Source organism: Thalia democratica, chromosome 2, assembly GCF_965202585.1.
Source record: "Thalia democratica chromosome 2, ktThaDemo2.hap1.1, whole genome shotgun sequence".
NCBI lineage: Eukaryota > Metazoa > Chordata > Thaliacea > Salpida > Salpidae > Thalia > Thalia democratica.
Window position 1 is genome coordinate 18,228,998 of NC_139166.1, and position 24,309 is coordinate 18,253,306.

Sequence of the window (24,309 nt, forward strand, 5' to 3'; positions counted from 1 at the left end):
TATACACATTAAATATACTTTGAACTATACGTAAAAAGGTATAGTTTCTATCTGAAATGTTTTTAATTTTAAAGTTTATCAATAACTAAAACAAATAACTTAAAGTTTTATATGATTTAAAAACGATTAAAAAAAATAATAATAAATTTATCTGAAATTTTTCTCTTTTTTAAAAGTATTTTTAAGAATTTCCAAGCCAACGAATTACCTCTAATGCAGTTGTAATAAGAAGTCCACGCCGGGACACGAACCCGTAATCTTCTGATTAGGAGTCAGACGCCTTATCCATTAGGCCACGCAGTCGGTTACGTGGTATCCAACTATCGCGTTCATATAAGTAAAACTTTGTAGCCTGTCGGCCCAATGTAGGTTAAATAACAAATAATTAGAGCAAGATGTAATAAAACTATTTATCAACAAATGTAGAAATCCGTAGATTCAATTAGCAAAAAATATTTTATTTATACTCTATTTATTTTTTAAACTTATCTATTGTTTAAACTACATTTAGTTTAATTATGTATTACTACGCTTAGTTTTTTGTAAAATCACTCAAGTTATTCCATGCATTATAAACTAAATATACTATAAAAATTATCTATGATTAAAAAAGTTTTTTTTTCAAACTTTCATACCTGTTCAACCCTCTAAACATGGTGTTTTAGTTTTTAAAATGTTAATTAAAATCACTACTATAACTTAAGGTAACAGTCAAAAGAAAACGAGCTTAAACTTGTTTAGTTTACTTTTAGAAACGTCTTTATAGTAAGTTAATAGCATAAAACACGTTATGATGCGTAAAATAGGATAAAAACTTAAAAACTTTCTCAACTAAACATAAAAACTACAAGCTTCTAAAACTATGAACTTATAAAGTAAATTGTAAACACTTAAGTTAAATAAATAATATTTTTAAGGCTTTCAAGCAAAATCTTTTTTTAGTTCAAAACTTACAGTTATAAAAAGAAAAATAATAATACTACACGTAAAAAATACTGGGTGTGGGGTTCGAACCCACGCGGACAATCGTCCATTGGAACTTAAGTCCAACGCCTTAACCACTCGGCCAACCCAGTAGCCGACGATAAACTGAGTATTTGAATTATATACTACATTATACGTAGCTTTTTTGAATTATAACAAGTAGATTTAAATTGATGAAACTAGCAATTTTTTTGGTAAACTGTACTAGCATTATAATGAATTTTTAATAAGTAAATATTAATCACTGACTAATTTGTTTACTTTTTCAAAACTTTAATTAAAACATGAATGCTTAGTTTTTCAATATTCGAAAAACTAAATCATTTTCTTTGCAATTAAAAATAAAACAAAAGTCACATCAACTTAAAAAAAATATTTGGAGAGCCAATAAAAAGTTTTTCTTACAATTAAATAAAACCATTTGAACGTATGTACAATGTTAAAAATAAATTTTAATTTATATGTGATCATAGCAATTTGTATAACAAAATAAAGTTGCAAGTAAGTTTTAGTTTATATATGATTGGTGATAAAATAACACAAAACTAGTTTTCTGTTCAAAGTATACTTTACATTCAAAATAGAGTTTACGTTTAAAAGTGATTTTAAACGCATGACGTCCAAAGTTAAAATTAACGTTTGATTACTATACGCTAAAATTGGAAACTTAGCAATACTCTTTAACTTAAAAAGTAACCTTTTTACATTTTAAGTGTCTTATGTAACCAACTTAAACTTAAAAAACTTAAAATATTTATCTTACTTATAATCATGTTTAGAGAAGTGTTCTCAAGTTTAAGTAAATAACTTATCAATCTTTAATTTACTTATATACTTATAAGTAGCACATTTTAAAGAATTAGTTAGAACTTTAAGATATATTTAAGATAGCCCAAACTAGACACCTTTTTGATTTTATTAAAGTAAATTTTTAGTACAAATTATTACTAATAGTTTGATAACATCTTTTGCTGTCCAATAATTTATTTTCTAGTAAGTAGATTAAATTATTTTGTTATTTTCAGCAGGAGTAAAAAAAAATTGCAACCTAAATACAAAAACGTACGATTGTGTAAGTTATAATTAGTATTAAATTATATATAAACGTCGACAAACTGTATAAAAAAAACTATACTTTTTTCATTTTATTTACTTAAATATTTGTTAGCTTAACTTTAGAACTCAATTATAAACAAAAACAACTAAAGTGAATTGATAGAAACATAACATCCAGTGAGTAAATTTTATTAATTATTGAATACTTGGTTAAAATTGATTTATGACAAGAAACGATTCAAAAAATATTTAAATTTTAAAGTTTTAGAATTTATTAAAAATATTAAAGCTACTCAGTTTTATTGTAAAATAGATTTTCAAACTGTTTTGCTGCAAAAAACGTATTGAAGTTACAAACTATGCAACAATCGACAAAAAATTGATAGTATATAGTTAAATTTAAAAAAAAAGTATAGATTTAAAATCTTTATAATTAATAATTTATTATTTTAAAGAAAAACAATTACAATATTTCACCGCAAAGCGGATTTTCAAACTGTAGATCTTACTCAAAAATATTTTTTTTTATCTCAATTAGAATTCAAATAGATTTCTTTAGATTATCTTGAAGTTTTTGATTTTCGAAACTGTTAATACACTATTTAAATATAGTAATTTTAATTCAGTTTATAATACTTAAATAAAAACAATCACTCTTTTGTGTATGTTTTAGGTTTATTGATTTATAACTTATTTTTTAATAAGTTTAACAACTATACTATCGAACACTACTTAAAACACTTTTTTTTTCGTTGATCCTTACTTACTGTTTTATCTAATTAAGATTATATTATGTTAAATACATGTCCACCGGAAGTCGAAACCGTAACTAGTGCTTGGAAGGCACCAAAGCTAACCGTTACACCATCGATGCTTGTATTGAAATGGAGAAATTACTGTATATAATCTCAAATTAAAATGCAGCTAGTTCTGTACTGCAGTCAAATGCTAGCATATTAGCGTTCAAGCGTTAATTTTTTGCCGTTAGCTCGACAAAATGATCTATAATAATGCGTTGCAAATTTTCAACGCGTTTTCGCTCGCTAGCAGAATTATACACAGTTTATCTGCTAGTTTAAGCGGTAAACTCTCACGTGGTTTAACGCTTATGGCTATAAACTTGAATTAACGTCTTTTTGGATCACATTTTTCGAGATCACATTTTTGTTGAAAACAATTTATTAGACAACATTTTTTAAGTGTTCCGTGATTGGCTTACTAAAAGGTTACTAAAGGTTAAAGTTAAATTTATTTTATACTTACAAACAAATATATGATATGTAAGCAAGTTAAAATAAATATTACGATTTTCACGTTAATAGAAAAGTAAACAGAACAAAATTTAGATAATCAGCAAAAGATATTTTATTAAATTAAAAAAGAGAAAAATAAATAAATAAATAAATCAAAATACACCTTCAGAAAAGAAAAAAAAATCAATAGAAAATATTGAAACATAAGTTTTATGAAAACCTGAAAAATATTTTAGTAAAATAGTAACAAGTTTAAGAATAGTTATTAAAACCAAAATACTAAATAATAAAAAATTATGTTAATGATATAAAAGTTTAAAACCATTCTTTTATAAGTTTAGGTAATAAACCAATTTATATCAATCTAAAAATTTATTAACAAATAAAAAGAAAATATAATCATATTAAAATTTTATGCTATTTAATTATAAAACTATATATATCTACATAAAAAAAAATTATTCGTGTAATGTATAGAAGTTATGTTTAAAACGTAACGTGTATCATTTACTAATCGACCGTTTGAAACTTATCATCAAAAACATTCATTTGGTTGTAATAAACAGTCTAGTACCAGTACAAATCTGACTGACTCATTTCTCAATATAAATAACTGAAACTTTGCAAATATGTAATTTAGGGGTATCTCTTGGTACCGCTATATTTTTATGCATCTAGCTTAAATATTTTTGAAGCAGTGACCACCTGAAATTTACCTTAAATAAACACAGTCGGTTGACTTTTAAAAAGACAACTTAGTACTGCTGGACCTCTAACTCCTTTATTTGTCAATAAAAACATATTAAACTTTGCCAATATGTTCTCTTATGTTTTCACTTGGTTGAAATTAATTATCTCATTTCTAACATGTTCGGTTTTGAAAATATGATTTGACCAAATAAATCAGCAAAATTGTTGTAAATTCCGTATAAAAACACGTTCATTTTATTAAAAACAAAACAACGTAGTACCAGTACAAATCTGACTGACTCATTTCTCAATATAAATAACTGAAACTTTGCAAATATGTAATTTAGGGGTATCTCTTGGTACCGCTATATTTTTATGCATCTAGCTTAAATATTTTTGAAGCAGTGACCACCTGAAATTTACCTTAAATAAACACAGTCGGTTGACTTTTAAAAAGACAACTTAGTACTGCTGGACCTCTAACTCCTTTATTTGTCAATAAAAACATATTAAACTTTGCCAATATGTTCTCTTATGTTTTCACTTGGTTGAAATTAATTATCTCATTTCTAACATGTTCGGTTTTGAAAATATGATTTGACCAAATAAATCAGCAAAATTGTTGTAAATTCCGTATAAAAACACGTTCATTTTATTAAAAACAAAACAACGTAGTACCAGTACAAATCTGACTGACTCATTTCTCAATATAAATAACTGAAACTTTGCAAATATGTAATTTAGGGGTATCTCTTGGTACCGCTATATTTTTATGCATCTAGCTTAAATATTTTTGAAGCTGTGACCGCCTGAAATTTACCTTAAATAAACACAGTCGGTTGACTTTTAAAAAGACAACTTAGTACTGCTGGACCTCTAACTCCTTTATTTGTCAATAAAAACATATTAAACTTTGCCAATATGTTCTCTTATGTTTTCACTTGGTTGAAATTAATTATCTCATTTCTAACATGTTCGGTTTTGAAAATATGATTTGACCAAATAAATCAGCAAAATTGTTGTAAATTCCGTATAAAAACACGTTCATTTTTATAAACTTTACTTAGTAATCATTCTAACAGCAATATACTTAAGTATGTATAAAATAAATTAACATTCAAATACTTAGGACTTATTTAAAAGTGAACATAAAAAGTAACATTGTTAAAACTTTACTTTAAATTTCACAATTTAATATTAAAAGTGTCTATTTAACATGAATAAAATGTTTACTGCAGCAGGCTGTGGCTAGATTCTCCCAATACTTTCTATGGCTGGTTTGTAAAGCAGCGTTTTAAACTTTTGCAACATTACATCAGTAATATCTTGTCTGCATTTTATTTTCTCATTATGTTAACTTGCATCAGTATAACACATGACCTTTCGAGCTTTCTCTTAAACGCTCGGATAAACATGGATTTAGGCTCGAAGATTTACACAGAATTTATAAATAATTCAAATAATATTTGATATCCTTTTACAGAGTAATAAAAGTTTGTTTTCTTTTTGTTTATAGTAAGATAAAAAGATATAATTAATTGAAATTAGTTTTACATTCTTTTATAATTTTATATCAAGCATAGTAGAATGCATAAACTTTTCAAAAATAACACAACAGTTTAGAACTAAAAATGATATAAAGGTTTTATGCACAACTATTAAATTTTCAGTTTTAATTTTTAAATGTGAAGTAAGGTCACAGAATTTTCTTAATTTGAGAAAATTTTAATTTTTTAGACTTAAATAGTTTTAAAAAAATACTTGTGTAATTTTTTTTAATTTAATAGTTTAAAAACTGCCTGAACTAAAAATAATGTTAAGGTTTTAAACATATTATTGAATGAAAATTTGATTTGTTTTTTCACTTTTATTTTTTAGTCAAGTCACAGATAGTATTGAATTTGGGTTAACTTTAGTTTTTTTAGGTGTTAAATATTAAGCAAACTTCTTTATTGTAAACACCATTTTAAAATTGTATTTTTTTCTTAGATAGTCTCTACTAAACATAAGTTAGTTTTCTTTCAGATAATGATTTTAATTAGTTTTATTTCATTAGTTATTTTGTCTATGATATTTAGCCATTAAAGTAAGGTCGCAGTTTCATATTTCTTATGCTATTAACATAATTAATAATTTATAGATTGTGTTTAATGTCAAAATGCGTGTTACTTTAAAAGAATTCACCGAGAAAATGGAACAATTTTTCAGTTCTCCAACTGAGTTTAGAAAGGTTGAAAATGATCCTGAAAAATTTTTCAGATTTTTTGAAGAAAAAAAGAACAGAAGTTATCTTATGAAAAAAATTTGCCTTAAGTATCTTAAGACAAAGCGCACTTTTACTTTAACTTCAAGAATGAAACAAATAATTGTTTCAAAGGTTTACAAGTACAAATCTATGTTACTTAGTAAAAGAGCAGCAATAGAGTTTATTCAAACTCAAGAAAAGGGTCACAAGGACAAACTTAGAACTTCAGGAGAAAATGAGCACAACATAAACCAAGAAATAGTTGATGAAACTCCTCAAGTGGAAAAGGGCGAAGAGGACAAACCTGAAACTTCAGAAGAAAATGAGCACAACATAAACCAAGAATTAGGTGATGAAATTCCTCAAGAGGAAAAGGGCGAAGAGGAAAGACCTGAAACTTCAGGAGAAAATGAGCACAACATAAACCAAGAAATAGTTGAAGAAGCTCCTCAAGAGGAAAAGGGCGAAGAGGAAAGACCTGAAACTTCAGGAGAAAATGAGTACAACATAAACCAAGAAATAGTTGAAGAAGTTCCTCAAGAGGAAAAGGGCGAAGAGGAAAGACCTGAAACTTCAGGAGAAAATGAGTACAACATAAACCAAGAATTAGGTGATGAAATTCCTCAAGAGGAAAAGGGCGAAGAGGAAAGACCTGAAACTTCAGGAGAAAATGAGTACAACATAAACCAAGAAATAGTTGAAGAAGTTCCTCAAGAGGAAAAGGGCGAAGAGAAAAAACCTGAAACTTCAGGAGAAAATGAGCACAACATAAACCAAGAATTAGGTGATGAAACTCCTCCTATTTCTGATGAAGAAAATGCATGCAGAGAATATTTAGAGAATTCAGATGAAGAACTAAGAAATGATGATGAAGAGATACTACTACCAGTGTTGAGTGATAGTTCTCAATCGCCATTTCAAAATGATGAAGCAAATGATTTTTTTAGAAAAACTCCACCACCAGCGCATTATTTTGATGAAGAAAGAAATGAAGATGAGGAAGAAATAGAAGAAGAAGAAGAAAATGCATGCAGAGCATATTTAGAGAATTCAGATGAAGAACTAAGAAATGATGATGAAGAGATACTACTACCAGTGTTGAGTGATAGTTCTCAATCGCCATTTCAAAATGATGAAGCAAATGATTTTTTTAGAAAATCTCCACAACCAGCGCATTATTCAAATGAAGAGAGGAATGAAGAATTAGAAGAAGAAGAAAATACACGCATATCATTAACAGTTTCTAAAGATGAATGGGAAAAGATGTATGATGAAACCAAGGAATATCTAAAACCAAATGATCAAAGATACAAAATGACTAAGTTAGGTTGGACTGATGTAAGTAGTTACTTTTTATTGGTATTATGTATTTAAGCTTCAAACACTACAATGTTTCAACATAATAAATTTATTAATTTTGAAAAACACTTCTAAATTATAATTAATTATAATCATACAATGTACATAAACCTTAAAAAAATCATGTTTTTTGTATTACAGATGTTACGCAAAAAGTTGCACCCTGAAATAAAGCACTGTCATTGTTACGCATTTAAAGGTACGTACTATAAGCTTAAAACCAAATCATTCGCGCTTACCTTAAAATGCTCGGTCAAGGGATGTCCCGTTATATGGAAGGGTTACATCAACAAAGATAAAATTGAGTTATCAAGAACGGGACAGCGAAATCATCAAAATGCCGATGCAAATAGGAGAACAAGAATTGGTCGCAGTGACAGCGGTAAAATTGTTACACTTTTAGGCTAAAATGTTTATATTATACATTTTTTAAAGAACTGTCTTTAACCGGTCTGTAGATGTACATTGGTTTTAGAAGTTGTTATTGTACAATGTATTTACTTTAGTCTATTTTATAATTCAATTAAATTTGTAATTTTTCAACCATAGTAATACTTATGCAGAGCGAATTGTAAACGAGCTGGATAAGAATTGTAACATCAATTTTGTTGCAAAGAAAATGTCTCAAAGTTTTGAAAGAGATGATTTTCTTCACGGTAAACATACAGTTACTTTTGTATTTTTGATAACTCAACTATATTATTTTCTTGTAATAGATCCTTAGTATTTTAAACATATCAAATTTTAACTTTTTTGTTGAATAATTTCATCTTAAGAAACAAATATTGTTTTAATTACAAATTGTTACACAACTAACTTTAAACTGCGACAGGAAACTTAAACCGCCTTGTTAGACCCAAGAGTGTACGTAATATAAAATATCAAGCTAGTGAACAACGTAAAAAACACGAAGGAAGCTTTGATGAGAGAATAAAAAAGGCAATAACCTCGCTAGAATCAAACGAACGCTACCGTAACAACAAGGTATGTTAATCATTTTAAAATGTTACGCAGCATTGTTACATTTAAAATTTTACAGATAATTAAAGGAGTAATACAAGAATTTTGTTCAAAACCACTAAGGATAATAACACATGAAGAAGGCCAAATGAGAGTAGCCAAGGAAAAGTTAAAAAAAAGTATGTATGAGACGCTTCATATTGACTCAACCAGCGGTTTTTTTGATAAACTGGATGATAGCAATATATGTTACTCAGCCGCATGCTTAAGAGGTAAGCTGTTATATACTTTTATATTTTTTATGAAAATAAATAAATATATATTTTACAGGTTCCGAAAAATCCAAAGAAAAGACGGTTAAATCGAAAAACACACCATGTCTTGTAGTAAGTGATATGATTTCTGTACACACAGACAAACATAACTACAAGTGCTGGATGTCTCTTTTAAAAAGAGACTTCAAAAAAATATCAGGAGGTAGGTTTTATCGCATTACACTATTTGGAATAAAATAAAGATTAATTTATTATCAAGTGTTTAAAACTTAGGTAAGTCTTTTAAAAGAGTTGAGTGTGATTGTAGTCTGCCAATAATTCACTCCGCGGCAGAAGAATTCAATGGCACAAGTCTAAAAAATTATTTATTCTTCGTACATTCAGTAGTTACCAGCGAGCGTTAGTTAATTTTTTTTTAAGAATTAAAGCTTTAATAACAGTGGTTTCTATGATTTGTAGTAAAAATAGTTAAACCTATTAACAGAAAAATTGCAAAAAGACCTGTTCGACAGCTGCATAGATTGCACAATCCATCTGTGCGGATCTCATATGATGCATAGTTTCAAACGATGGTGCGACAGAAAAATCGGAAAAAAATACAAAGGAGATTTAAAAAAGCTTTTGATGACATCTTGCTGTAGGATGGTAACATCAGAAACTTATGAAAAAGTGCAATATATCTTCAAGCTTATTTGTACGATTACCTTAAATAAATGTAAGTAATAAACAAATAATATTATTTAGTTAAAGTCAAAGGTTTTGAATTAATGATTTATCCTTTTATAGATGTAACAGAGGAAGTTAGAGGAAACTTAAAACTCCTAAACAGTCTACTAGATAACGAGTAAGTAAATTTATATAATATGATCTAGTAGTAGTATATCTAAAATATTCTAAATAATGTTTAGCGAAGCAGTGAACGAACTTGTAGAAAAAACATTCGATCAAAATCAAATCACAAAATATTTAGAAGAGATTGATGATTTGGAAGAGGAGATTATTTACACATCTCAATTTAGAAAAGATTTGATGGTTTTTATTTGAAAAAAGTTTGATTAAGCTTTTAAAAGTTGTCAATGCACTTTCTTTTTTTTACTGAAACTTAAGTGTTTAGATTGGACGTTTAATTTACTAATTTAATACTTCTGTAGATTATTCGAAAGGATGTTGAAAAATCCATCAAGAATAACGATTCAAAACAACAAACATTGCCTCTGAATGATTTATATTGTAAACTTTTCATTGAATATTTTTTAAAACAATGGGCTCCTATAATACCGTTATGGACAGGAATCATGTTAAAAATAATTGGTGAAAAAGAGTTTTTACAAAACAATCAGGCAGCTGAAGCGCTTTTTTCTAACTTGAAAAAACACCAGCTAGCCCATCCTGAAAGAGAGGAAGAAGCATTAAATGACTTCAGAAAAAGATCAGGAGTTTGGGAAATTGGAAATTTTCTTCGGCTTGCCCGTGATCAATTCAGGTAAAAACTTGTTAAATGTATTTTTCAAATAGTTAGAACAAACTAATTTAATTTTTTCATATGAAAGGTTCAATGAAAATTTGTATATTGATAATCATCATATTGACTGGAGAAACGCTACAAAAAACGAAAGACAACTGAGTAAAACAGATTCAGCAGTAGCAATTGATGGAATTTCTTTATGCAAAACAAAAACAAAACGAAATGCTAAAAATATCAAGTCGTTCTATAAACAAGATCAAAAGGTTATTGTAAATATTTAATAGTCAAAGTTTTAAAATCTAGATTTAATGACTTAAACTATTCAAAAGGTACTTACTTCCATCTCCTTGGAGGGAAATACGACTGATGCTGCTAAATTGTATCAACTAATCAAAGACGTTAGTTACTAAAGTTTTTTTTAATATTTATAGAAAGTAAAGAAATTTTTATCTTTAATCTCTATAACAGAGAAACTATCTGTGGAATTTGAAACCTTGCATTAAAGTATTAGCGTGCACAGCTGAGAAAAACGAAAAGTTGGTTTTATCGCATAAAGACTTTTGTTCATTAAAACCTAACAATGAAATGACGAATGATACTTGGCTGTTTTACATGAAGCTGTTTCATCCCAATGGTTAGTTTTTGATGATTTATGTAAACAAATCAGTTCAAATAAAAGATAAAATATTGTTTTAGAGACAGCAACAATCTTTATTGACGAAAAAAGTCTAGACGATCTTGATTTTGAAACAGTTATTACAGACGAGGAGTTAACCAGTTTAAAACATTTAAAAAAAGTTTTTTTTGTTTTTAAAGGAAAAGTTACAAAGTTTTTGGTAAGCAAATAAATAGTATTTTTTGGTAAATTTTTGATTGTTAAAAAATAAATCAGTAATTTATTTGTAGCTTGTTTGACATACACTATAAAGCTAACTTATTTGTTTTAGTTTATAAACATGGACGAAAAAACATGGACAAAAATTGAAATTCAACTATCTGAAAATGAAAACCAACGTCTTGAGAATTACCTTTGTCAATTAATGAAAGAAACGTTAAACTACATTCAGACTACGCATGATTCCCTTGAAACGATAGAGACCATAAATTCAAAAGTTGTTATGCTACAGGTTAGTTACGCATACAAATAATTAATAGTTATTTATTATACTTATTTATTAAAGAAATATGCATATTAATAGTTAGCAACACATTTATTGGCAAATGAAGCGGTGAGACATATTAAGGTTAAGCCATCTGATGTTATTCGCAAGGATATAGCAAACAAGCTTCTAGAAGTAGGAGGTTTGTTCGTAAAGATCTTAAAGATTATATAAAAATTTATACAATATAACAAGCAAATATAACAATTAAGGGCCTCCTAGTGAATGTTGTTACATATGCGGAAAAAAACTGGTCGAAGAAACTGGACATTGTAGGAGAAAAAACGATGTATGGGTATGTTTAGCTTAAGCACTATGTAAAAATAATAAATTATTTCTTATTTTATATTCTTTAACTTTTCTGCTTTTACAGACGGGATGCGAAGAAGAAAAATGTGGAAGATGGTTCCATGATAGGTGTCTAAAAATATCCAGAAGGCTTAAGAAAACTGAATCATTCTTTTGTTCTATGTGTGTAGGGAAATTAAATCATTAATTAAGCATATGTTACATAATCAATCATTTATATAACTTTCATTAAAGTATTGCAATTTTTTATATTGTTCTTAAATTTTTGTCCTTTTATCGTTCTAAAGGTTATTTTTAAGTAGCTCAAAAAGTTCAAAAGAGTTTGATTCAATTAATCGTGTTTTTCAACAGTTTGTACAGCTTTTTTACTCATTTTTTAAGTAAAAAAAAAACATAAAAATTACTCTAAAATAAGCATTGTTTGATAATTTACTTTGACATAATGCAACTTTTTAAATTGTTCTTAAAATACTGTTCTTTTGATATGTTTTAAAGGTAGTTGTAACAAAGCTCAGAAAAAAATCAAAGAGTTAAAAGTCAATTAAACGTGTTTTAAAATGGTTTTTAAACCTTTTTTACTCATTTATTAAGTGAAAAATCATAATAACTTCTTTTAAATAAGCCATTTTTAGTTATATTCTTTGAAAAATTGCAATATTTAATATATATTTTTTTGAAATACTGTTCTTTTGTTGTTCTAAATTCAATTTTAATGTAGCTCGAAAATGTCAAGAAGTTATAGATCAACTAAGCAAGTTTTTGGATGGTCTTTAAACTTTTTTTTACTGATTTAATAAGTAAACAAGTTGTAATAATCCATTTTTAATTAAGCTATTTGAAAAATTGCAATATTTTGTATTTTTCTTTGAAATACTGTTCTTTTATTGTTCTAAAGGAAATTGTAATATAACTCGAAAATTTCAGGAGTTATAAATCAACTAAGCGTGTTGTTAAAAAGCTTTTAAACTTTATGTTTTGTTCGTTTTTTAAATAAAAATCATAATAAATACTTAAAAATAAACATTTTTTAGTAATATTCTTTGACAAATAGCAACTTTTTATAATGGTCCTAAAAATATTTTTCTTATTATAAAGATAAATTATATACTATTAACTAAATTTAAAAAAAAAGTTGTTATCAACTTGTATTAACATGATTTTTCGTATGGTAATATATTATATGATAATATTTTTAAAACCGAACATGTTAGAAATGAGATAATTAATTTCAACCAAGTGAAAACATAAGAGAACATATTGGCAAAGTTTAATATGTTTTTATTGACAAATAAAGGAGTTAGAGGTCCAGCAGTACTAAGTTGTCTTTTTAAAAGTCAACCGACTGTGTTTATTTAAGGTAAACTTCAGGCGGTCACAGCTTCAAAAATATTTAAGCTAGATGCATAAAAATATAGCGGTACCAAGAGATACCCCTAAATTACATATTTGCAAAGTTTCAGTTATTTATATTGAGAAATGAGTCAGTCAGATTTGTACTGGTACTACGTTGTTTTGTTTTTAATAAAATGAACGTGTTTTTATACGGAATTTACAACAATTTTGCTGATTTATTTGGTCAAATCATATTTTCAAAACCGAACATGTTAGAAATGAGATAATTAATTTCAACCAAGTGAAAACATAAGAGAACATATTGGCAAAGTTTAATATGTTTTTATTGACAAATAAAGGAGTTAGAGGTCCAGCAGTACTAAGTTGTCTTTTTAAAAGTCAACCGACTGTGTTTATTTAAGGTAAACTTCAGGCGGTCACAGCTTTAAAAATATTTAAGCTAGATGCATAAAAATATAGCGGTACCAAGAGATACCCCTAAATTACATATTTGCAAAGTTTCAGTTATTTATATTGAGAAATGAGTCAGTCAGATTTGTACTGGTACTAGACTGTTTATTACAACCAAATGAATGTTTTTGATGATAAGTTTCAAACGGTCGATTAGTAAATGATACACGTTACGTTTTAAACATAACTTCTATACATTACACGAATAATTTTTTTTATGTAGATATATATAGTTTTATAATTAAATGGCATAAAATTTTAATATGATTATATTTTCTTTTTATTTGTTAATAAATTTTTAGATTGATATAAATTGGTTTATTACCTAAACTTATAAAAGAATGGTTTTAATCTTTTATATCATTAACATAATTTTTTATTATTTAGTATTTTGGTTTTAATAACTATTCTTAAACTTGTTACTATTTTACTAAAATATTTTTCAGGTTTTCATAAAACTTATGTTTCAATATTTTCTATTGATTTTTTTTTCTTTTCTGAAGGTGTATTTTAATTAATTTATTTATTTATTTTTCTCTTTTTTAATTTAATAAAATATCTTTTGCTGATTATCTAAATTTTGTTCTGTTTACTTTTCTATTAACGTGAAAATCGTAATATTTATTTTAACTTGCTTACATATCATATATTTGTTTGTAAGTATAAAATAAATTTAACTTTAACCTTTAGTAACCTTTTAGTAAGCCAATCACGGAACACTTAAAAAATGTTGTCTAATAAATTGTTTTCAACAAAAATGTGATCTCGAAAAATGTGATCCAAAAAGACGCTAATTAACTATTAGGGTTTACTGAAATTACAAGTTTAAATGTGTATTAGGCTAATACAGTAAGATAAAGCTAAAAGTTTAAACTCAATTATAATATCAAAGTTGTTATTATCCTTTTTTTAAGCACATAATTATAAGTTTTTTAACCCTTAATAGTACTTTGCAATCAGTACTTATTATAACATATACATGAAAACATTTATTTGTATGAATTAAAACTAACAAAAAGTTTACAACACTTGAATTAGTTCAGTTGATTAGCAAAGTTAAAAGCTTATTTATCATTTAGTAACAACATTAATTTTTATGATGTTTACTGCTGTTTAAAATTATAAAAACCTCTCAGTTTCATTAAAAAAAGTTAAAGTTTTATTTAAGATTAATTTTTTTTTGTATAACGTAAGCTGAAATATATTTCGGCTGTTTTAAAAAGTAAAAAACAAGAATAAAAATAAAATAATATATAGATGTATGATATTAGATAGTTAAAAATTAACTTCAGTTTAGGAAACTGATAAATATATAAAACTAAAATAGCTTTTGGTCATAACATGTTGCAATTTAAGTTATTTTGAATTTTACCATAAAAATAATAAATATAAAGCTTAAAAAGCTTTATAACAAACAAAAAATTTAAGCTCAAACAGTTTTACAACATAAGTTTAAATTAAAGTTTAAATAGCAAGGCAAATGAGTAAATTTTAAGTAAGTTTAATTGCATCAACAAAAGTATATAAGTAAGCATTAAGCTTAGAGCAAATCTTCAAGTATACATACGCTATATGCAGCATTTACAAACAGCAGAGTGGCGCAGCGGAAGCGTGCTGGGCCCATAACCCAAAGGTCGATGGTTCGAAACCATCCTCTGCTACCTTCTCGCTGTAATCGTATAGTGGTTAGCACTTCACGTTGTGGCCGTGACAACCCAGGTTCGAATCCTGGTTACAGCATTTTTTGTTACTGCAATATAAAATTTTATTATTATTAGTTTATACGAATATATATATATAATAAATTTGGTCAACATAAGAAAAAATTATAATAATAATATTTATTTACATAGTTATGAGACTTATTCAAAAGATTTCAATTTATTATAGTTTTATAAGTAATAAAAAGCTCTTGTCTTAAAAAATAGTTTTAGATTAAAACTCTGCTTCACTTTATGTCCTTATATTATATTTGCTTTAACATATTTTGTTATAGAAAATATTTTTGTATCTTTAAAACGCTTGTTCATAAATAACATACATAAGTTAGCTTAAAATAATAACAAAGAGCATAAAGGTTTACCACATACATGATTTAGTAGTTTTGATTACTAATATATGCACTATAGTTTAAATGTAATCAACAGTAATATGTTATATTTTTTCGAATTGTATAAAGGTAGATCATGTTTTAGTTTAAATAGTTTTCTAGTTGAAGAGAGTGATTTTTAAAAGTAGATTAGTAATATATGTTTTACTCTAGCTAAATAAATAAAACGTTACTATGCAAACAAACATTATTTGAAAAGCAAGTTTAAATGTTTCAGAAAAATTAAGTAATACACATAGTTTAAGACAATTCAAAACACAAATACAGTATTTCAATTATTGAGCATAATAGAGTAATAATGAAATAAAAACTTTTACACATTAAATATGTATTAGACAGTGAAAGTGGTTAGAACTTCAAAAACTTTATCTTGATGTATTTGAGAAAAGTTTAATTATATTAAACAAAAGTTCTTTAGAAGCCATTTAAATAAAAATAATCTTTGCTAAAATGTTTTAATTAAAGCTTACTTTTTTCAGTTCAAAGTATCGTATAAAACAATTCACTTAAAACACTCTGCATGCAAAAAAACATAGGATTATAAACGTGAAAAGTTGTTTGTAGACGTCCTCCCAGGTGGTCTAGTGGTTAGGATTCGTGGCTCTCACCCACGCGGCCCGGGTTCGATTCCCGGTCTGGGAACATCTTTTAATATGTTGAAATAGCCTAAGTTTAAAATTAATTTCTTTAATATTTTCTACCTTATAACGAAAACTTGTGAACTTCATTATAAAAGTTGCGGATGCTTTCGTTAACATATTTCATTAAGAACTTTAATATAGCGGTTCATTAATTACTACGTGACTAATTGGACTTATGTGAACGCAAAAAATATATACTTAAACTGTTTTGAGCAGTATAAAATTTTAAAAAAGTAGACAGTAATACTTAAACAAATTAGACAATTTAAAATAGTGACTTATGTTTTACTATTTTAAGCACAAAGTTTAAGAAAATTAAAAAAATCTAAACTAGGAATTATGACATGCAGATTGTGCTAAAAAGAAGCTTTATTAATACTAAAATATGGTACAAATTGCATCAACAAAAGAACGGAATTAATGAACTCATGCAGACACAGAAACAAATTTTTAATAATAAACTGGAAAGCAGACAAAACTTAAACCAAAGTATAATTATAGTACTAAATAGGTTATTTTTCTTGATTTTTTTATTGATTTTTGTTGACAATTGGCTCAAATTAAAAAAAATGTTTTTTTAGATAGTTCTTAATTCAACTAAGATAAAATTTTAGACTTTTTTTAGATAGTTCTTAAATCCGTTTAAATTTTTACTGTTATGTTAACTTAACACAAATTAGATTTTGAAATCTTCAGAGACTTTGAGTTTTATTAAGAGTTTGTTGACTATTGACTTAAAATCACAATTTTAGACAATTCTTAATTTCATTTAGATAAATTTCAAGGTATAAATATTAAATAAATAAAAAAATTAAAAAAACTCTGAACTAAGTTTTTTTCTTTGACTCATTATATTTATATTAATTCAATTCGTTTAAAGAAAAACTAGTACTAATTTTACCTAAATATACTCTGACATACTTGAATTTTCAAATATGCAACATTTTAGATTTTGTTATGTTTATAGTCTTCACGCATGAATAAGTTTTTAAATAACAGTATAAATAACTAACATTGTTATATGCATTTTAATATTTTTTCTTTTTGCTTGAAAAGGTCGCAATCTCTTGCCACCGAAACCGGTCGCGATTAAAATATACAATTTGCATAAATCTATTTGAAAGACATTACTATAAACACAAGTGAACAAGCTCATGTTTTATAGTAATTGACATATTGATATTAAAATTTCAAAGTAATTGGTACTTAAATAAAACATTTATGATAGTCTAAAACAGTGGTCGTCAAGGTGTACACTAAATTTATTTTGGGGTGCGCGAAACTTTTAGGGTACACAAAACTAATTTAGGGATACACAAAATTTTTAGACTACAAAAAAAAATCCAGGTTTTGTTATAATATTTATTTAGTTTAAGCGACATAAAAGTATTAAATAAAACATTTTAAGAGTACTGTACTGGTATTTATTAAATAATTGCAGAGATGTGTTCAATTAATAAGTATGTAAGATATAACCATATAAATAAAATATCATTGTGCAAACAAGGTAAACCAAATAGAAAGTTTCATTAAAAACAGGATTAAATGATAAATTAGCGTTTTAGTTGTTAAAAGGTTTGCATGTAAATATAAGCTGAGTTAACACTTTAAAGGAAAAATGCATTGGTAAAAGTTTTTACGTAGTGACACCAGTGGCGTCGCGTGGTATTTTTTTTAGGTGGTGCAGAATTTAGGTAAAAAAATCCCCTACTTTAAAACTTTTTTTTATCTTAAATAAAGTCTTTTTTCTACAACAATTACATTAAATTGCTAATGTAACCTGGGAAATTTTGTTTAGAAATAAAACATTTTTTTTTTCAAAAAAAAATTATGTAAGAAAATAACTTAAAAAAAAAAGTAAATATAAGAAAAAAAAAAAATTTTAAGTAATTTACAAGACTCAAAAATGTTAGCTTACTAATGAGTATTAATTTTTAAGAAGGCTTTAAAATTTAAACTAACAGTAGAAAAAAATTGAACAAAACAAATTTTTATTATATTGAAAAACAAAGCAACTTTAATAGTTTTTCTTTTGCCTCAACTTAATTTAAAAAATATTTGATTCAACATCATACTAAGAATGGTTATTTTACTAATATATAACTTAAGAAAAAAAAAAAGAAGTGTCTTATTAGACTTGGCAAGAACATTAAAAAGTCTACAAACAAACAAAAAAATGTTATGTACAAACTGCAAGTTTATTTTAAGTTAAATTTATTAAAACTCAGTAGAAAATAATTGCTTATTTACTGATGAATAATGAAAAAAATAAACGAGTATCAACTTATAACTAATTAAAATTTTTATGTTTGAAAAAAAAACAGCTTGACTACTAAGTTAAAAACACAAAAGTAAAATAAACAAGCTCATAAATATAAAATTTTACGAAGTCTCTAACTTACAATTTAGATTAAACAGATTAATATTATAATAAGAAAATACAGCAACTGCAATAATATTTTTTTAGCCTCAACTTTAGTTTAAAAATATTGGATTAATTTAATATCAAACTATTAATAATTGTTTTACTAATATTTATTAATAAAAAAGTCTAATTTTACTTGGCAAGTAAATTAAAAAGTTTACAAACAAATAAAATGTTGTGTAGAAATTGAAATTTTTTTAAAGAACAACTTACATTACTCAGTAAAGAAATTTAAAATTCATTTATGATAAAAAAAAAGTTTAAATAAGTAAAAAACTCAAAAGTAAAACAAGCAAACTAAATAATATTAAGTTTTACAAAGGCTCTAAAGTTAAAACTAAAAGTAGCTTACAATTTAGATATAAGAAACTTATATTATATAAAAAACAAAGCAACTATAATAATATTTCATTTTAGCTTCAATTTTACTTGAAAAATATTGGATTAAATACCAAACTAAAATCATATTTTTACTTATTTTTAACTAAACAAAAAAAGAAAAGCATAATGAAGCTTGGCAAGTAAATCAAAAAGTCTACAAACAAAGAAAAATTTATGTACAAATTACAACTGTTTAAAGAAAAACTAAACTTGCTTAATACAGAAAATAGTTACTACTGAATGTCTACCTAAAAAATTAAATCTAAAGTCTAACTTTGCAAACATAAATACTTAGACTTTTACTTTTCACCTTTGTAACTAAAATTCATTCTTCTCTCCTTTTGGCTGATAAATTTCTCCATCACCTCTTCTTTGAAACTAGTACAGTTTTTAAGTAAGTCCCTACCAATCGAAATTACACTCAAAGAATTTAATCTTGACTGACCCATGGTGTTTCTCAAAAATGTTTTTATCTTTTTAAAAGATGAAAATGTTCTTTCAGCGTCTACACTATTCATGGGAATAGTTATCAAAGTTCTAAGAAACTTTGTAGTTTCGGGAAATATTTTAGTCAGGTTATGTTCTTCAAGATATAACAGTATTTTCACTAAATCATCCTGATGCATGTGAATAAAATGTTTTCAGTTCTCTTTCTAACTGTTTACATTCAACTACAGGATTACACTTCTTCACTGTTTCTATAAGTTCTAAAGGAAAACAGGATTTATAAACAGTAAAATATTTTGCCAACAATAACTGTGAAATTCTTAAACTGTTCTAACAATACAGAGTAAACTAAAAAATAATTTCAATATTAAAAAAAAAATTAAATAAAAGCAAGGTTGCCACTCTTTGAGTCAAAAGAAACTGTCCTGAGTGACCTTGAAATGCCCTGAGTCACCATGTGTTTTTGAGAAAAAATCAAAATACCCTGAGTTTCCCTGAGATTTTTTAGAACTTAAAATATCATTAAGTTTCACTGAGTACCCTGAGTGTGTGGCAATCCTGAATATAGCTAAAAAGAAGATTAAAATAATTTTAAAAACAAAGAGTTTCATATTATCAATAACTTTAAGGAAATGAAGATATTTTTTTTTTAATATATTTTTACTATCAAGTTTGAAAACAACTGAACTTTTGCTAGACCTGAAGATAAGCTTTGCTCTTAAGGGCGTTGGGAGGATGAAACACTTTCTTCACAATTCGATCTTATTTTATGAAGTTTTACTAAGCTACAAGATACTATTTACAGATTTTAAAAATTCAAAATACTTTTTTAGATATAGCCGATCAAAGTCGAAGGCAACAAAAGGTTCCTTATGGGAGGCACAAACTAAAACAGCGTTTAAAAAAAAAGTGTTTTACCCCCCTTTTATGCCCTTAACATGTACTTTAGAATTATTTTACTGAACTTATTTTATACAGTTTTAATTTAACTGCAAGGCATTTTTTATCAATATAAAAATTCATATTAATTTTTGAGATATGGGAATTCACAGTCAGAGATACAAAAAAGTCCTTATTAATATAATATAAACTCAAACAACAAATAAATCAAATCACTAAATCCATATCTTTTTTTATAAGTTAGCCTCAAAATCTTTAGATGTTTCTTTTATAAAATATAACAATTTGCTAAAATAGATATCTAAAACACTAAGAAGAAAAAGTTATAACAAAAGTAAAATATTTTTGTATATATATATAAATATATATTGATAGTTAAAATTTGTAACACTTCTCTTCAACAAAAATATAAAATTTCATAAAGATTAGGATGAAAAAGTTTTATAAAAATTGCTTTAAAAATGATGGAGAATATAGGTTTTCAGTAAAATTGTATTTTTTTGCTGTTTTAGTTTGCTCCTTGTATAATAAATCAATGTAATCTCTGGCCTGACTGGTTGTATCTAAAAGTTTAATTGGAAGTTTCAAGTTTATTAAAGAGTAACTATTAGCTTTCTGAAAAACTTAGAATAAGAACAACATGTAAAAAAGTGCCTATACATCCCCCCCCCTTACCCCTCACTATTTTGAACAATTTTTTTCAACAAACTTTAAGATTTTTATTAACTTTTTTCTAAACTTAATGTTTTTTTTGTTGGAGGTTTAAAATTCAATAGTTTTTTAATGGTATCTTTTATGTATTTAAATTTAATTTGTTTTTCATTTTGATGACAGTATTTTTCTCAGGAGCTCAACTTTTTAAAGTTTAGTTGGTGAGGCTGTTGAACTTTTCAAGAAATTTAAAGATAATTAATAAATATGTAACCATTATAACAGTAAAAAATTGGTTAGTTAGTTTTCATGTGGCCATAGGGGTAAAACACTTATATTTTAACTTTAAATAAACTTGTTATTTTCAGAGTAAAAAACTAAAACTGCTTTAGTCAGCCTGAATATTTACTAATTTGGTCAGTTTTAATTTATCTTGGGTCATCTTGAGTTTTTTTTACATTTCTGAGTTATCCTGATTATGAGGCAAGGCAACCATGTTTCAACAATTTTATCTAAAATTTTTGCTTTGTTTATGAAAAAATTAAACCAAAAGTCATATAAAGTAGACTAAAATGTTAAACTACTCTAAGTAATCAAAGTTTCTTGGGGGGTCAGACCAATATTTTAAGATAAGGCTGTTTACTTTATTTAAATATGTGACTGTTTCAATAATAATAGTTTTTATTTAATATAAATCTAAACTATTTTTCTGTAAAAGTAGACTAGAAGTTTACAATAAACTGCTTAACATTTTTTTTCAGAACTCAAATTTTACATTTAAATATTATTTAATTAAATATTTTATTAACTTTATGATTACAATAATCAGTTATAGTTAAGTTTATGTATGCAGAATAAAATAAAAAATCGAATTCTTAGACTTTGGTGATTTAAGTTTCTTATATTTTTTTTTCAAAATACTTAATTTATGACAAGTTTAAATTTAAAAAATCATGTGAGTACATAAATTTAAGTTTAATCCTTTGCAGTAGTATAAGGCTTTGTTTTTATTTCATGTTTACAATAGCTTGTAGATGATACTTAAGCATGTCCTGTTTTAGGGAATTTTCAACTTAGCTTACTTACCGCAAGATATTGATTTTGCGGTAATTCTTGATGAAATTTTGCTTTTTTGAGTTCATTTGCGGCAGTCAGCTAAGAGTTTGCGGCAGTGAAGTGGGCAAAATGGTCGTTTTCTAAATTGGAGTTTTAAAAGAGATTTCGTTCTAAAAAACAACGAAAATATTATAGATACTTAATTTTATTCTTACAAAATTTCCAGGTGGTGCAGTTGCGGCAGTGCAACACCCCACGCGACGCCCCTGAGTGACACCACTAGTAGCATTTATTAAAATCATGTCTTGGGGTTCACCGATTTTATTTTTTGCATTTTGGTGTACACAGACTTTGATTAGCTTGACTTTAAAACTGTACGGTTTAAAAATAATAAAAAGTAGTTCTACTTGCAGCCACCATAGCTCAGTGGCAGAGTGCTGGTCTTATCCTCTCTGGCGGAATGTTTAGTGCTTTGTATTTAACTATTATCATTTACTCATAATGTTTTTCAAACTTGCATTTTGTTTGTAAAGTTTTTTGTTTCTTCATTGATTTTATTTTTAAGTATTTATGGTTATACTTTTAAATTTTTTCTTAATGTTGTTCATGCAAGTGTAAAATATTTTCCAGATGGTCTTAATTATTGGTTTATTGAACAAAAACGAAAAATTGCTCAAATTTTTTTGGTTCAAGGACCTGGATACGCAAAAAAACCTCTCGGTAATCGAGTCGCATACCCAACTTAATCAAAGTTATAATAATCTACAAATTTAAAAACTTTAGTGTCAAAATTTAAATTCTAAAACGAATTTCTCTATCTAAAATAAGAATATTAAACTTCACAAAATTAAATATTTTTCAAAAAAAAAATATATATCAAAAAAAACAATTTATATACACACATGTATCTAACATTATAGACATATTAAATTTATTTTGAACTTTACGTCAAAAGGTAGATTTTATATCTGAAATGATTTTAATTTTAAAATTCATCAATAGTTCAAGCAAATATTTTAAGCTTTTATATGATTTAAAAATGAGAAAAAAAAATTAATAAATTTGAAATTTTTCTCTTTTTTAAAAGTATGCTTAAGAATTTAGACTCTATTATCAACTTATTTCAATTTATTATAAAACAAGCAAAAATAAATTAAAGCTATAACGTTAAAAAAATTAATAAATAACAGTGTATATATAAAATAATACTGCAGTATTCAAAAAATGTTTAAGCTCGTGTTTTATAGTAATTGACATATTGATATTAAAATTTCAAAGTAGTTTTTATTTAGATTAAACATTTAAGATAGTCTTAAGTAAGATAAGTAGTAGATAAGTAGTAAGATAAAACAATTTTCAAATCTAATTTCATATCAAGTAGAGTTATGTAATTTTACTGTAGTTGTAAAAAATAAATACTTATTTTATATATTAAAAATTTTTTTTTTTCAAAATTACTAATTTTAACATTTACTGAATTAATCATTAATTAATTTAGTTTACTGAATTATTCAAAATATGTTTGAAAACTTCATATTAAAGCATTCAGATTTGTTTTAAATTCAGCAACTGAGTACATAATTGTAATTAAATAACGCACATGTTAAGCGAGAAAACTTTAATTTATAAACAGTATAAGTGTAAACCAACGAGTCTTCTTGGCGCAATCGGTTAGCGCGTTCGACTGTTAATCGAAAGGTTTGTGGTTCGAGCCCACCCAAGGACGACTTTTGTTATTAACTTTTAATAAAGGGTGTTTTCCTTAACTTTTGATAATAAGACTTTTTGTTTAATTAAAACTTAGCATTAAAGCTGTTTTTTTTTAATTTTCTTAAACTTTGTGCTTAAAATAGTAAAACATAAGTCACTATTTTAAATTGTCTAATTTGTTTAAGTATTACTGTCTTCTTTTTTAAAATTCTATACTGCTCAAAACAGTTTAAGTATATATTTTTTGCGTTCACATAAGTCCAATTAGTCACGTAGTAATTAATGAACCGCTATATTAAAGTTCTTAATGAAATATGTTAACGAAAGCATCCGCAACTTTTATAATTAAGTTCACAGTTTTCATTATAACGTAGAAAATATTAAAGAAATTAATTTTAAACGTAGTCTATTTCAACATATTAAAAAATG

General features: G+C 25.9%; 3 non-coding genes across 3 annotated transcripts; 2 read left to right on the forward strand and 1 right to left on the reverse strand.

The window, feature by feature from the left end:
* Positions 1-993: 993 nt before the first annotated feature.
* Trnal-uaa (transfer RNA leucine (anticodon UAA)) lies at positions 994-1,076 on the reverse strand. The gene has a single exon. It is a non-coding gene; the product is annotated as a tRNA-Leu (tRNA).
* A 14,151-nt stretch (positions 1,077-15,227) lies between these two features.
* Trnah-gug (transfer RNA histidin (anticodon GUG)) lies at positions 15,228-15,299 on the forward strand. The gene has a single exon. It is a non-coding gene; the product is annotated as a tRNA-His (tRNA).
* Positions 15,300-16,239: 940 nt separating this feature from the next.
* On the forward strand, positions 16,240-16,311 carry Trnae-cuc (transfer RNA glutamic acid (anticodon CUC)). The gene has a single exon. It is a non-coding gene; the product is annotated as a tRNA-Glu (tRNA).
* Positions 16,312-24,309: the final 7,998 nt, after the last annotated feature.